Genomic DNA, 15,880 nt, shown 5'->3' on the forward strand with positions numbered 1-15,880 from the left:
ACCACTACTCAATATTTTATCATTACTTTTTATCTATTTTTCACTACTATTCACTATTATTTAATATTTTTTCATTATTTTTTTATTATTATTCATAGATCTTCTGAAATCACCTCATTATCCAAGCGTACCTTAATGTTATTGAACAAATCCTAATTTTCAAGTCTCTTCAATTTTGGAACCCAAAAATAATATAGTTTTACAAATTCATTTTATTTAAATGATTTTATCTCTCTTAAATATTTACTAAGATTCATATTTTATTTATGTTAAAAACTCTATCTACTTTGATGGATTTAGTTCTCTTAAAAATATTTATTAAAACTCATCATTTTATTTTATAATGAAAAATATTATTTTTAGATCAAGAATAAACATTTTGGTTTTTACACTTAGGGAATGTATGGAGAATGAAATGAGATACGAATTTTGTGAATAGTAATAAATGTGAATAATAGTGAGATTAAGTTTGAGACATCGTTTGGTTACACAGATAGATAAAATGAGATTATATGAAAGTTTAAAATTGATTAAAATACTTTTAGAATATAATTTTTTAATATTTTTTGTTTTGAGATTTGAAAAAATTGAATTGTTTATTATATTTTGTATAAGAGTTTGGAAAAGTTGATGATCAGTTTGAAAGTGTTTGTATTTGAATGATATTTGAGAAAGAAATGTGATAGGATGAGATGGGATAAAATAGGAAAAATCTAATTGTAAGCAATTATGTGCACTAATACGCGCACTCATTCAATATGATTGGTCAGAAAGTAGATGTTATTGAAAACAATGCTAATTTAAATTTAGAATATGAAGGTAACAACATTAGTACGCAAATTGGTACGCAAACTTGCTTGTACATAGCAAAACTCGATAAAATAAGATGTAATGATATGAAAATTGTTTCCAAACATCCCTTAGTATATTTTCCTTGCATTTATTTTCTATTAGTCATCTTTTATTTCTCTTGAGTTTATCTATACCCTTAGTCAACATATTTTAGGGTTCTTGCTTCCACATATCTATCAATAGCCATCATTAAGAAGAGAATGAAAAAAAGATATCTTGTCTTAATATGTTTGGTCCTGAAATGAGATATTGGTTTCTTAACAAGTAATATGGCACTCCAACTATTACTGTAGAGAGTACCCTTCTCATTCTTCTTACCCAACTCCTTCAAGAAACTCTATAACTAAATCATCTCTTTTGAGGCTTCAGATACAACAACATACTCAACTTTTGTGGTAGACAGAGGAATAGTCTTTCACAAGCTTGAACCCCAAGACACAACAGTTTCATTCAAAGTGTATACAAAACCTATGGTATTTTTCCGACTATGAGGCGTGTAAAAAATCGGTAAACCTGATTGAACCGTATTGAACCGGTGTGTTCAGTTTGGTTCGTAACCGGTTTTCATATTTTAAAAGTTTGGTTTGAACCGAATCAGACCGCTATATATATTTTTAATTTTAATTTTTTATATTATATAAAAAATATTATTTATATAATTATTTACATTATATTATATATATTATATGCTTTTTTTTTTTTAATGAAGGAGGGCGGAACCTCCAATCTTTATTAAGAAACCTTCATTTGAGCCAGAGGAATACCGTGTTACAAAAAAAATAAAGCTTAACAATATAACAAAGAAACAACTTAGCAAAATCTACATACGGAAGACCCAACTTATCTGTCTTCAACATTCATTTCAATAAATGAGGAAGATGAGAAAAATTATCTCATATCGCACTAGTACCTTCAGCACTTATCCTTGCCAAAAAATTAGCTGGAGCATTATCTTGTCTAAAGACGTGGAAAATAGAGTAATTCAAACCTTCAAGAATACCAAAAACTTCATCACAGAAATCTTCAAAGTACCAAAGTTCACAATGTGATTTTTGAACCCACTAAACAATAATAATAGAATCTAATTCAATGTCAACATGAATAAAACCCAAATTCTTCACAAGTCACAAACCAAAAAGGAGTCTCATCCCCTCAGCATAATTATTCGATCCCAGGCCTAAGTGTTTTGAAAAACCTCTAATCAAATTTCCTTTATCATCTCTAATAACCTCTCTAGCTCCTGTACGGCCCAGATTCCCTAAGGAACTTCCATCCACATTAAGGTTCACTCGACCTCCCAGAGGTCGAATCCATTTAACAACGCACATAGATTTCATTTTAGGTCTTTTTATTGGAATATGAAGACTTTGCAAAATCATCTATTCATCATGAGATAGAGAGGTACCGACTTTCATTTTTTCTCCTACTCTCCCTATCCAAAACAGAATATCTCACCAAACTGAACTTAGAGATCCTTGAAGACCCTCCATGCGGCATTTACATCTTCTTAGCCATAACCTTCAAATGATGATAATAGGCATTAAACCCAAAACTTGTCCAAATTGGGAACGTCTAGAAGCCTTTCTGAACCACATAGCAATAGTATCATGCCAACTTTGCCGAGGAAAATATGGCATACCGACAAGCATAGCAGTTTTTTTCCATATTTCTCGAGAAAAATCCCCCTAGCCAATACATGATTTTGATCCCCATAGCAACCAATCACACAACGGTCACACTTGGAAACTATAGGACTTTCCACCTTAATCAACTTGTCATCAACACTTAATGAGAAATTAAAAGCTTTCCAAATAATGACAGAAATATTATGAGGTAAGGTATTATGCCAAAGCCAATTTGTCCATTGTATTCTTGAAGTCCGAACTCTCAAGATGTCCCATGCACTAGTAGTATAACATGAAATTTTAATTTTATTATTCATGTCTATTAATCTTATAATATAAAATTAATATAACATTTGATATAACATAAAATTAATTTTAAAACTTTTAATATAACATTTGATTTATAATTTAACATAAATTAATCTTATATTTTTAATATAACATTTGAATTTTGATATTAACATATAAATTCTAATTTTATAACTTTCAGCCAAAAATTGTAAAATGCGGGATATGGGTCAATCTCTTGCAAAAAAAGTTTTGGAATATGATTTTGTTTATCCATAAAACCAGAAAAACGGGACCAAAATCGAAAGTTTCAATTTTGATAGTTAATCGATCCAATATTGATTCTTAAATTTCTAAAATCGATATATACCGGTTTGGTTCTTCAAAATGTCTAAAATTGGATCAAACCGGATCGGTTACACCCCTACCGACTATCAGTATCACTAGCTAAATTAGCATTAATATAATGCTGTAGTCTCATACTTGCTCCAACAAAACAAAGACAAGTATCTGAAAAATCCCTCAAGTACCTCATAATTCTCTTTACTACCTCTCAATGTTGCTTTCCTGGATTACTCATGTACCTACTCACAGCTCTTACTACATGGGTAATATATGGTCTTGTATAGACGGTAGCATACATTAGAGAATCAATAGTTGCAACATAGGGTACCTTACTCATAAAATTATGCTCCTCCTCTGGTTTCGGTGACTGATCCATGTTAAGTCTAAAATGACTTCCCAAAGGTGTGCCCATTGGTTTGGATTTGTCCATATTGAATCAGGTGATGACTCTCTTAACTTACTCTGCTTTTGAAAGTTGGCCTTGCAGCTCCCAAATCCTTCATTGCAAACTTTTTTGACAATCGTTTCTTCAGATTGTTTATCTCCTCAATACTGAAACCTGCAATAAACATATCATCCACCTACAACAATATAATGATATAGGAGTTACCAAATACCTAACATAATAACAGTGGTCTGCCTGACATCTGGTGTACTCTGAACTGCACATGAAGTTGCTAAACTTTTTGTACCACTACCTTTGAGCTTGTTTCAGGCCACACAAGTTTTTCTTCAGTTTGTAAACCAGATTCTCTTTTCCTTGTACTATGAACCCCTCTGACTAATGCATGTAGATGTATTCTTCAAAACCACAGTGGAAAAATGTTGTTTTCACATCTAAATGTTCAAGATATAGATTTTCTGAAGCCATCATTCCCAGTACTAACTTGATTATTGTGATTTGTACAATTGGATAGAAAACCTCAAAGTAGTCAATGCATTTCTTCTATCGAAACCCTTTCATAACAAGTCTAACTTTATATCTTTTGCTACTATCATGCTCAATCTTTAACTGATATAATCACTTATTATGCAAAACCTTCTTCTCTTTTGGAAGTTTAGTCAGCTTTGAAGTTCGATTCCTTAACTAATAGTCTATCTCATCTTTCATTGATAACTCCTATTTGCTCAAATTCTCATCTCTCAAGGTTTCATTATAATTCTGCGGCTCACTGCCACTAGCCAATAGAATATAATTCAAGGTGGGTGAAAACTGTTATGGAAGTCTTGTAGTCTTGGACGACCTATGAATAACAACTGTAGGTATAGACGAATTTGGATCTGACTGGGGAACAATAGGAATGGGTGCACTAGACTCACTTTCACTGTCACTCATAGTTCTACTTTTCACTGTAATATCAGGAAGTTCATCCAGGCTTACAAACTCATACTAGTAAGGAGCTGAATCTGTAGCTCCGGCAAATCAACTTCGTTAGATTTTGGCAGCTTCCCCTTTGACAGGAGTACCATCATCCCTTCTTAACTCACACGACCAAGCTTGCGGAACTACAACTTTGCATTGTTCTTAAATTCAGTAATAGCAACCATGTCACTTGATCCCGATTTCATATACATAATACTAATTTTCTGATCACAAGTAGGCCTGATAAAAAATTCAAAAAAAGAATTCCGAATCCTCCTCTTCTTCGACTCTACTCCGGCTCGAAGTCAGAGTCAAAGGTGTTGCTGGATCGACTCCGATCCAATCCAACTCCAGCTTTATGCTCCGACTTCGACTCCGACACCGACTCTGAATCTGACTCCGATATTGTACATATATTATAAAAATATGTATTTATCTATATATATAAATCATATATAATAGTATAGTTATATAGTTATATAGTTATATAACCAGAACTTATATATTTAAATTCAATAATATACTAGTATGAGCTAATTATTACAAAACAATATACTTATACTATAATATAAGTAGACTAATAATAGTTTAGTAGATGTAAACAGTATAATATTACTACCATGCACAATAGTGTATAGAAATAAGTTAGACACTAGTATTTAAAAAAGTCTAGTCTAATATGTTAATAACATATATACTAATTTGTTAGTATAATAACATGTAATTAAACACTATAGTATAAGTCTTGTATAGATATAAATTAGACACTAGTATAAAAATAACTATTAAGTCTAGTATAATAAGTTAATAACAAATAATACTAATTTACTAAAGTATAGTAACATGTAATTAGACACTATAAATAAGTTTAGTGTAGAAATAAGTTAGACACAAGTATAATATAATAACATGTAATACTATAATATAATAACATGTAATTAGACACTAAAAATAATATGTAATACTATAGTATGATAACATGTAATTAGATACTATAGTATAAGTCTAATATAAAAATAAGTTAGATATTAGTATAGAAGTAAATTAACAGTGATTGATTTAGTTTTAGTTTTTAATTTTTTGGAAAAATTAAGATTTGAAAACCCACAAAAGATTTTTTTTTTTTTTTTAAATGGCCTAAATCTGAAAGCCCAAATCCGACTCTACTCCATTAAGTACAATACAACATGGTCTACTCGTGGGAGGACGTGCGATGTGGGACTATTATGAATCAACTGAAAACCCTAAATTTGTAATGGTGGCAAAAACGATGAGCAATGTTCATGTATGGTTTTATACACAGGTTTGGATGCCGAATAAATGGGCTTGGCATTTTCATGGGTCTTGGATTTGGTCCATGATTTGGGCTCTAAATAAACAATTAGTCTATTTAAGAGCCGAACTAAATTTTTTGGAGTCTATAGCCTATTCAAAATTATTCGTTAAAATCCAAATGGGCTTCCCATAAAAATATTAACCTCAATAAATTAATAGTTCACTGGCTTGGGCCAGGGTTTGGTGTTGGTGTTGGTGTTGGGTTTGGGTGTTATACCTATTACACCCGAGAAAGTTGGAGAAGTCAATTTTAAGCATTGGTTCAAAAAGATGAAAATATTTCTTATAATGTTTAGATTATATTTTGTTATTGAAAATAATCATCGTTCTGATCATTAACATGAATATGCACGTACTGTTGAATTCCAAACCTACATAGAAAATGATAATTTGTGTAGATATATGATTTTAAATAATTTAAGTTATGCACTTTTTAATCTTTACCTACACCTTAAATATGCCAAAGAGATCTAGAATGCTCTTGATAAAAAATATTGTGTACAATATGCCGGAATGGATAAGTACATCACAAGCCAATTTCTTGGTTTTAAAATTGATGATTCCAAATTCGTGGTACAGCAAACCCATGAGTTATTTACCATGAATTGAGCCAACGAGTTATGTATTATCAAGCATCTCCAAGTTGCTTGTACAATAAACAATTCGACTCTTTTATGGAAAGATTTTGGCATATCTCTTAAAGATAAGACTGAATACATGAACATGAAAACCTTAATCTCTGTCATTAAGATCCAAGATCAACACTTGAAAAATGATTATATCCCACCTTCGATTTCTATGTTCTAATCAAAGGCCAATATTGTAAAAGGACAAAGAATGCATGGAAATCCATTACACCACAGACCCAAATTCAACAAGAGTAAAACTAGTTATAGGCATAATTTAGAACCAAAGTCATATATCAACAAAGATGATAAAAGACTCATTTATTTTAGTTGTCACAAATTAGGTCACTTGGCTAAAAACTGTCGCTACAAGAAGAGGAAAAACCAAGGCAACGAACAACCCAAGATTGCTTAACCCACAGGCTTATATGGTGCTTTTCAGGACCGACTTCGTCGGAACTAATGAATGGTATATAACCATAAGTTTCCTAATTTATTTGGCTTGTAGTACTTATGATTGAAAAGTAGACATATGAGCCAACGTACATGTCACTTCTAACCACAATATTTTTTCAACATATCAGAATACAAGCGGCATGAAAGTGAAGATGGGTAATTCCACATCTGCACAAATACTTGGAGTAGAAAAAGTTGAACTCAAACTAACGTCTGGAAGCACCCTTCCTCTAGAAGAAGTGTTTTATGTGCTAGAAGCGACGATTGGTAGATTTTTATTGAGTGGGGTAGACTAGATGTTGTTATTTCAATCCAAGGAAGTTATTGTAACTAAATATACGTCATTTGAGGGAAAAAGATATGTGAGTGATTGTTTGTTTGTCATAAATGTTCGAAACATTATAGTAGACAAATATGATTCTAAGAATAGATTTTCATTTTCTACTTGTCCCTCTTTAGGATGACATACTAGATTAGATCATGTTAATTATCATAATGTCAAAAACTGATAGATTTATAAATTATTCCTAAAGTTCTTGTTGATTTAGATGAAAAATGTTTAATATGTGTTCAGTCAAAACAACCTAGAAAACCCTTTAAACCTGTTGAAAGAAATTTGCCACTACTTGAACAAATTTATACTAATGGTTGCTATTTAAATGGTGTTTCGAAATGTGGTAATCAATAACTTAATTACTTTTATAGATGACCAATCCAAGTGTTATGTTTACTTCTTGAAAACAAAAAAGTCTATTAATAAGTTTTTATCTATAAAACTGAAGTCGAAAATCAACTAGAGTCTAGAGAGAAATATTAAGATTATCAGGTCTTATAGAATAGTTGAATACTCCTCTAATCAATTGGTTCAATATTGTGAGGAGAATGATATTATACACAAGGAAATCCCTCCATATTATCCTCAATCTAATGGTGTTACTGAAATTAAAAAATAGAATCTTGGTAGATGATTAAATGCATACTCTCTAGTTTCAGCTTACCCGAGCAATGATGGGAGGAAGCAATACTTGTATCTTATTTTATCTTGAATAGAGTACTATTCATATGATCTGACAAGACACCGTATGAATTCTTGAATGATAGAATTCTCAACATTAATTTCCTTAGAGTTTGTGGTTGTCTTGGCAAGGTTAATTTTTCCAAAGTTATGAAAATAAAATTAAGTTCCAACACAATAGATGCATTATTCATTGGGTATGCTAAACATAGTCTTGCATATAGGTTTTTAATTATCAAATCGGAAGTCTAATGTAATGTAGATCTATTCCTTTCAAAACTAAAGTAGAAATATCTACTTTTAATTTCCCTTCCAACAGTAATCAACCTATAATTTTATCTAACCTGAGAGTTCATATGGATTAGCAAATGAACTTGGAAGAGGAAAACGAGTGAGAAAGGGAAAAGATTTTAGACATGATTTTTATACTTATTTTGTAGATGAGGACCCTTTGACTTTCAAGAATGTCATGTTTTCTATTGATTCTTCTTTTTGGAAAGAAGTTGTAAATAATGGTATGGAATCTCTTAAAACTAATGGCACCTGGAACTTATGTGATCCTCCTCCTTGATGCAACTCCATTGGATGTAAATAGATCTTTAAAAAGAAATTGAGATATGATGGTAATATTGATAAATTTAAAACTAGGCTGATTGTAGAGTGTTTTAACAAAGAGATGGTATCGATTATTTTAATACGTATTATTCTGTTAATGGAATAACCACAATTCATGTTCTAATTGCTCTAGTTAGAATATATAAACTTAAGCTGCACCAAATAGACATAAATACCGTCTTTCTTCATGGTGATCTATAAGGGTGGATATACATGGATTAACAAGAGATTTTAGTATTTTAAGACAAGAAAGAAAAGTTTATAGACTTATTAAATCTCTCTACGTTTTTAAACAAGCCTCTAAACAATGGCAACAAAAAACTGATGAATAACTTTATTTTATGATTTTAAGATAAATGAATGTGATAAGTGTTTATATACTAAAGTAGTTGATGGTGCATATGTAAGTAATGTTATGTCTTTATGTTGATGATATTCTTATCTTTGGTACCAATATAGAAATTATTCTTAATGTTAAAAAATTTCTAAGAATTTTGATATGAAAGACATGGGAGAAGCGCAAGTAATTCTTGGTATTAAGGTAATGATACGTCGTGATAGTATTAGCATAAATAAATCTCATTATAATGAAAAAATTCTTAAAAAGTTTGACAGATTTGAGAAAACCTGTTAGTTCTCATCTTGATCATTTGTTTACATTTAAGTAAGAATTTTGAAAATCCTGTGTTAGAACTGAGATATTGTCAGATTTTTGGCGCATTGTTGTGCATTACTAATTTTACTAGACCTGATATTTCATATGCTGTGAGTAGACTTAACAGATTTACTAGTAGGACTGATGATTCTCATTGGAAGGCATTGGATATAATTCTTAGATATTTGAGAGAACCATGACATATGGTATCCATTATTATAGGTATCTCGTCGTATTAGAAGCATATAGTGATACTAGTTGGATAACTGACATAGTAGACTGTAAGAAAACGAGTCATGGAACAACTATGGCTTAGAGATCTTCCAAGCAAACTGCGATTCACGGTCTACTATGGAGTCTAAATTTATAGCCATGGATACTACCAGATATGAGGTAGAGTGGCTAAAAAATTTATTGTCAGAAGTTTCATTAGTTAAAAAGTCAATGTCAGCTATTTATGTTCTTTGTGAAAATTAGGCAGTGATAAGTGTTTTTAATAATAAATACTTTAATCATAAGAGAAGACACTTGAGTATCAAATATTCTACTATAAGATACCTGATAAAGACTCTGGAATGTATAAATTCAGAGATAACTTAGCAAATAATTTGACGAAATGACTGGCAAAGTCGAAGGTTATACATACATCAAAGGTGATGGCGAAAACCCATGAATTAGGCCATCAGTAGTAGAAACCCAACCTTTCTAACTAGAGATCCCAAGAAGAAGATTCAATGATAAGAACAAGTTACTTGAGTGACTAAGAGCACTATCAAAATATTATTATTAGTACATCCCTAGGGTGTGAGTGCTACAAATGCTGATAAAGAAAAAGGTAAATATTTTGAATGAGTTTAAGACTACGACGGGGTAATGAATTGCAGGTACCTTTGGAAGACTCACATATGTGATTGTGATTGTGGGGCTACAGTCTATGGTAATTGGGCTATTTTTTAGAGTGCTCATGAGTCCAAGATATAATGCACAACATTTATACACCACTTTGATAGGATCCTAATATATGTCATACTATATGTGAGGTCTAAAGAAGCCTGAGTTTAAAGATTTTGGCTCACCATAAGTCTTTTAGATGGAAACATGCTAACACTAGGTAGATGTTCAAAGCCGCAAATTACCTTTATTGATGTATACTTAGCTTGAAATTTTTTTTTTTAAATATTTCAATCAAGTGGGGGATTGTTGATTTTACAGTTAATTGATTACAACATTTTAACCATATTTAGGATCAATATGTGCTCGAATGTCATGAACCAATCCATTGGTTCAGTGATTCGGGCCTTGTGGTTCTTCCTTATAGTCCCGATTCAAGTCCCACGAATTGGCACCATGATGATTTGAACCAATGCACAACACTTGAAAAAGGGGGCCTTTACACAAAATGTTGCAACCTTTGGTTAATTAAAAATGTTTTAAATGTGTTCACTGCGAATTGAAAAGTTATGACTTTTCACAAGTGTAATTTTATTTTCTATAAATAGGAAACTTCACCCACGAATTTAATCACTCTAAATTCTATAGAAAGTTTATAGAAACAATTCATCCTTTATTTTATGTCTTTCTTTCTTTGTGATTATTTTATATTGAGTTTGAAAATCTCTTTTTGTGTGCACCAAAAATGAGATTAACGGGAACTGACGTTGTTGTATCTTAAGAGTAGATTGTCAAGAATTTTTGTGCATGTTAAGATTTGGAGGCAGCATAATCGACTCTAAAGAAAGTGTCAATCACAATGTACCTGTAGGAAAATTGATCTTGAATGATCCGGTCATCCGAAAATGCAAGAAGATTCAAGAAAGTCCCAGAATTCTTCTAAAGAGGAAACTGTATTCACTGTTATTATGAAAGTGAAAACTGAGCAAAGAGTTGAGTTTACACATACATACAAGAGAAGAAACCGTGCACATGTGCAACACATGTAATAAAATGAACTTACAACTAAAGTAACTATTTACAAAATTTACAAAGTAACTATTTACAAGTAACTATTTACATATTTTAATACTCCCCCTCAAGATAGAGTGTGAATATCAAGAACAACCATCTTGGAAAGAAGATAAAGAAATTGAGTAAGAGGCAAGACTTTGGTGAATATATCTTCTAGTTGGTGTTGAGAAGTAACATGTAGAGTTCGAAGTACACTAGATTGTATCTTCTCACACACCAAATGACAGCCAATTTCTATATGCTTAGTTCTCTCATGAAAAATAAGATTTGCTGCTAATGGAGTGCAGCTTTACTATCACAGAATAATAATGCTGGATACTAATGAGAAATGCCAAAATCTTGGAGTAAAGCAATTAAGTTAATTCACAAGCAGTGGAAGCCAATGCTCTATATTCAGCTTCAACTGAAGATCGAGAAATTGTGTTTTGTTTTTTTGATTTTCAAGAAGCAAGAGAATCATCCAAAAATACACAAAAGCTAGTTACTAATTTTCAGGTGTCTAGACAAGTTGCCCAGTCAGAATCTGTGTAGGCCTTCAAGTGCAATGAAGAAGAGGATGCAAGAAAAATGCTCTGAATAGGTTTACCCTTTAGATATCTTAATACATGATGTGCAGCATCTAAATGTATTTGGGCAGGTTTATCCATGAATTGGTTTAAGATTTGCACAAAATAAGCCAAATTAGGTCTTGTTATTGTTAAATAAAGCAGCCTCCCTACCAACCTTGTATATACTGTAAGATCTTCCAACAACGTAGAATTTGTCTTGGCCAAACGTTGGCTAGAACTCATAGGGACTTTAGCTGGCTTACAGCCAAGAAAACTAGTATCAGCTAGTATTTCTAAGGCATAATGTCTTTGATATAGTAAAATTCCTTTACAAGATCTGGCCACTTCTAATTTAAGGAAATATTTAAGATCTCCAAGATCCTTAATCTGAAAAGCATTATGAAGAACGGATTTTATGTCTTGGATAGCCTTAAGATCATTGCTAGTCACAATCACATCATCAACATATATCAAGAGGGCAAGGAATGTAGAATCAAAAAGTCGAGTGAACAAGTAATAATCACACTTAGACTATGTAAAACCATGCTATAAAAGATAGTTAGTGACTTTACAATACCATTGGCTTGAAGCCTGCTTTAGGCCATATAGTGATTTGGTTAATCTGCATGCCTGAGTCTCCCCCTTTTTGTCATACCCTTGAGATAGTGTCATATATATTTCATCATTCAAATCTCTATGGAAAAATGCATTATTTACATTTAATTGATGTAAATACCAATTATGTGAAGAAGCAACAACTAACAAATATCTAACACTTGTAAGTTTGGCCACAGAAGAAAAAGTGTCAATAAAATCCAACCCCTTTTGTTGAGTGTACCATTTAGCTACAAGCCTAACTTTATATCTTTCAATGGTGCCATCTTATCTATATTTAATTTTGTACACCCATTTACAACCAATGTGGTGTTTATCAGGAGGCAAGTCAGTGAGAATTCAAGTATTATTTTTCTCAAATGCAGATAATTATGTTGCCATAGCCTCTTGCCAATGAGAAAATTTAATTGCTTGATGGTAGTATTTACGTTCAAATTGATATGAGAGAGTAATGGTGAAAGCACGATGAGTGGGAGAGAGTTTGTTATAAGAAAGGTAAGTAGACAAAAAATAAGGAGTACTTACCTTGGAAGAAGCTGTAGCAATGGAAGATTCAATTTTTGACAAAGAATAAATGATTAAATCATAGTGATATTGTTGCAAATATTGTGGTGGATGTTTGATTTTAGTTGACCTTCTGCCAGAAGGATTACTAATGGACTGATTAAAATCTGAAACTTAGTGTGACTGATCAATAGGTACAAAATGATGAGAATTTTTTGCATTATCAACAGGGTATAAGACAACAACATGTGTATTTGAAGCAGAAATAGACAACACAAAAGACTATGTCTCTAAACAAAACAAAACAAAAAAAAAAAAAAAAATTAGAGTTGAAATCATATAATTTGTACCATTTTACCCCAAATGGATAACCCTGAAAAATATATTTTCTAACTCTAGAATCAAATTTTGATCTTTGAGCAACAAGAGTGTTGGCATAACATAAACAGCCAAACACTTTTAAATGGAAATAAGTGAGTTTTTAAGAAAATAGAAGTTCATAGGGAGATTTGTTAGAAAGGATAGAGTAGGCAACCTATTTATGATATAAGCTGCTGTTAGAACACAATCACCCCAGAAACAAAGAGGTAAATATGCTTGAAACCTTAAGGCACGTGCAACTTCTAGTAAATGCCTATGTTTTCTTTCTACTATTCCATTTTGTTGAGGAGTAGCTACACAACTCTTTCAATGAATGGTACCTTTAGAAGAGAAATAAGTAGACATATCAAACTCTAACCCATTATCACTCCTAAGGATTTTACTTTAGAACTGAACAGTGTCTCTACAATAGCAATATAAGAGATGAGTTTGGATCAGTTTTCAGATGTGGTTTTCATTAAGTATACCCAAGTTACTCTTGTGAAATCATCAACAATTGTTAAAAAAATAATGGAAGCCATCTAGAGTAGGAGTAGAAAATGGGCCTCATATATCACAATGGATTATTTCAAAGGGACAAGAAGTATGAGATTCACTATTGGGAAAAACTAATCTAGGCTGCTTAGCATAATGGCATACATCACAGTTTGTATGTCTTGAAGGAGTTACAACAGGAAAAAGTTTATGTATAAAACTTTGTTTGAGAAAAGAAGGATGACTTAAGCGATAATGCCATAGATCCAAATTGATAGATGTACAAATAGAAGGTACAACAGAAGATATACTAGAATCAAATATATAAGAGATTGATGCTTTATTATGCAGCACATAGTAAAGACCACTTCTTTCTTCACCTAGACCAATTGTCTTCCATGCATACAGGTCTTGCATGAAGCAAAATTTGTTTAAGAAGATTAGGCAACAATTAGAAGAATGGGCACGTTGACTAGTTGACAAGAATTTAAAAGAAAATGAAGGAACACACAAGACATTGTTAAGAACCAAGGAATCTGAAATTTTAACAACTCCTGTGTATAATTGATGGCCATTTGGTAGTGTGAGAAAAGTTGAATGAGCAATGGTATAAGAGGAAAAATGACACTAAGCTAACCATATGGTCAGTAGCTCCAGTGTTGATAATCTATGGAATATCAAGATCTGAATGATATTGTTTAACAAACAAGGATCAAGATTCACAGTAGGCAAGAATTTACCTGATTGATTGAAATAGAACTAAAGATTTGGATGAGATGTGGTACCTACTAAATGAGCCAAGGCAGGTTTTTCAAATGAATTGTGTATCTCAAGCAAAGAAAGTAATTGTTGGCATTGTTCTTGAGTAAATGGTAATTGAGGTATCTCTCTAACTTGTTTATCCTGTGAAATAATATCATACGAGTTACCATCAACATAATTTATTCTAGGCTTTGTGTTTTTGTAACCAGGAGGATACCCATGTAGTTTGTAACACTTTTCTTTTGTGTGTCCTGCCACTCTACAATGGCTACAAATAGGCTTCAATTTTTGTGAATAGAACTTGGATCTTGGAACATATTTATGAGAATCAGATGTTTGTCTAGTAGAAGCCGAAGTAGCGGAATTCAAATTGGAGACTTTATAAATGTTAAGGCTACGATGGCCTTCCTCTCGTAAAATTAGGGAAAAAAAACCCTATTTATTGGTGGCAAAGGATTTAGCAAGAGAATTTGGACTCCTACATGAGAATAGGTATTGTTAAGCCCCGTTAGAAATCTCATCAGACATTCTTGTTGTTGATATTCTAGTAACCTTTTCAACACACCACAATTAAATTTGGTCCACATCCCATAAGATTTTCAACTGAGTGTAGTAATCACTTCCAGATATATCTTCCTAAAGTAAAGATGAGATATCCTTATGAAGTTGGAAAATTCGTGGCCCACTAGACTGCGAAAACTTCTCTTTGAGGTCAGCCCAAAGTGCAACAGCTATATAAATGTAAATGCAACTTGCTGTTAATTTCTTCGAGACAGAATTGAGAATCCATGAAAACACCATATCATTGCATTGAAGCCAAGCATCATGCACAAGATCAGAGGAATTTGAAGGAAAATTCAAACTGCCATCAATAAACCTTAGTTTGTTCTTTGCCTTTAGAGCAATCCTCATAAATCTACTCCAAGAATTGTAATTATCTCCATCCAGCAATTGAGAAACAAGAATAATTCCTGAATTTTCGCTATGATGAAAAAATACGGATTTTGAAGAATTGTCCATGAGATTCACAGCGAGCGTCGCAAAAGAAGAAGAAGCCATCAAGAATAAAAAAAAAAAATTTCTTCTGATACCACGTAGGAAAATTGATCTTGGATGATCCAATCACCCAAAAGTGCAAGACGATTTAAAAAAGTCCAAGAATTCTTCTAAATTGGAAACTATATTCACTATCATTATGAAAGTGAAAAGTAAAATACAGAGTTTTTTTTTTTTTTGATAAAGTAAAGTACAGAGTTAAGTTTACGTGTATATATACAAGAGAAGAAACCGTATACATGTGCAGCACGTGTAACAAAATGAACTTACAATTAAAGTACATATTTACAAAATTCTATTTACAAATAACTATTTATATATTTCAACAGTAACCCCCCCCCCCCCCCCCCCTCCTCCCCCAAACCCAAAAAAAAAAAAAATTCTTATACAATGCACATAT

The sequence above is a fragment of the Juglans microcarpa x Juglans regia genome, chromosome 2D (genome assembly GCF_004785595.1).
Source record: "Juglans microcarpa x Juglans regia isolate MS1-56 chromosome 2D, Jm3101_v1.0, whole genome shotgun sequence".
NCBI classification, from domain to species: Eukaryota; Viridiplantae; Streptophyta; class Magnoliopsida; order Fagales; family Juglandaceae; genus Juglans; species Juglans microcarpa x Juglans regia.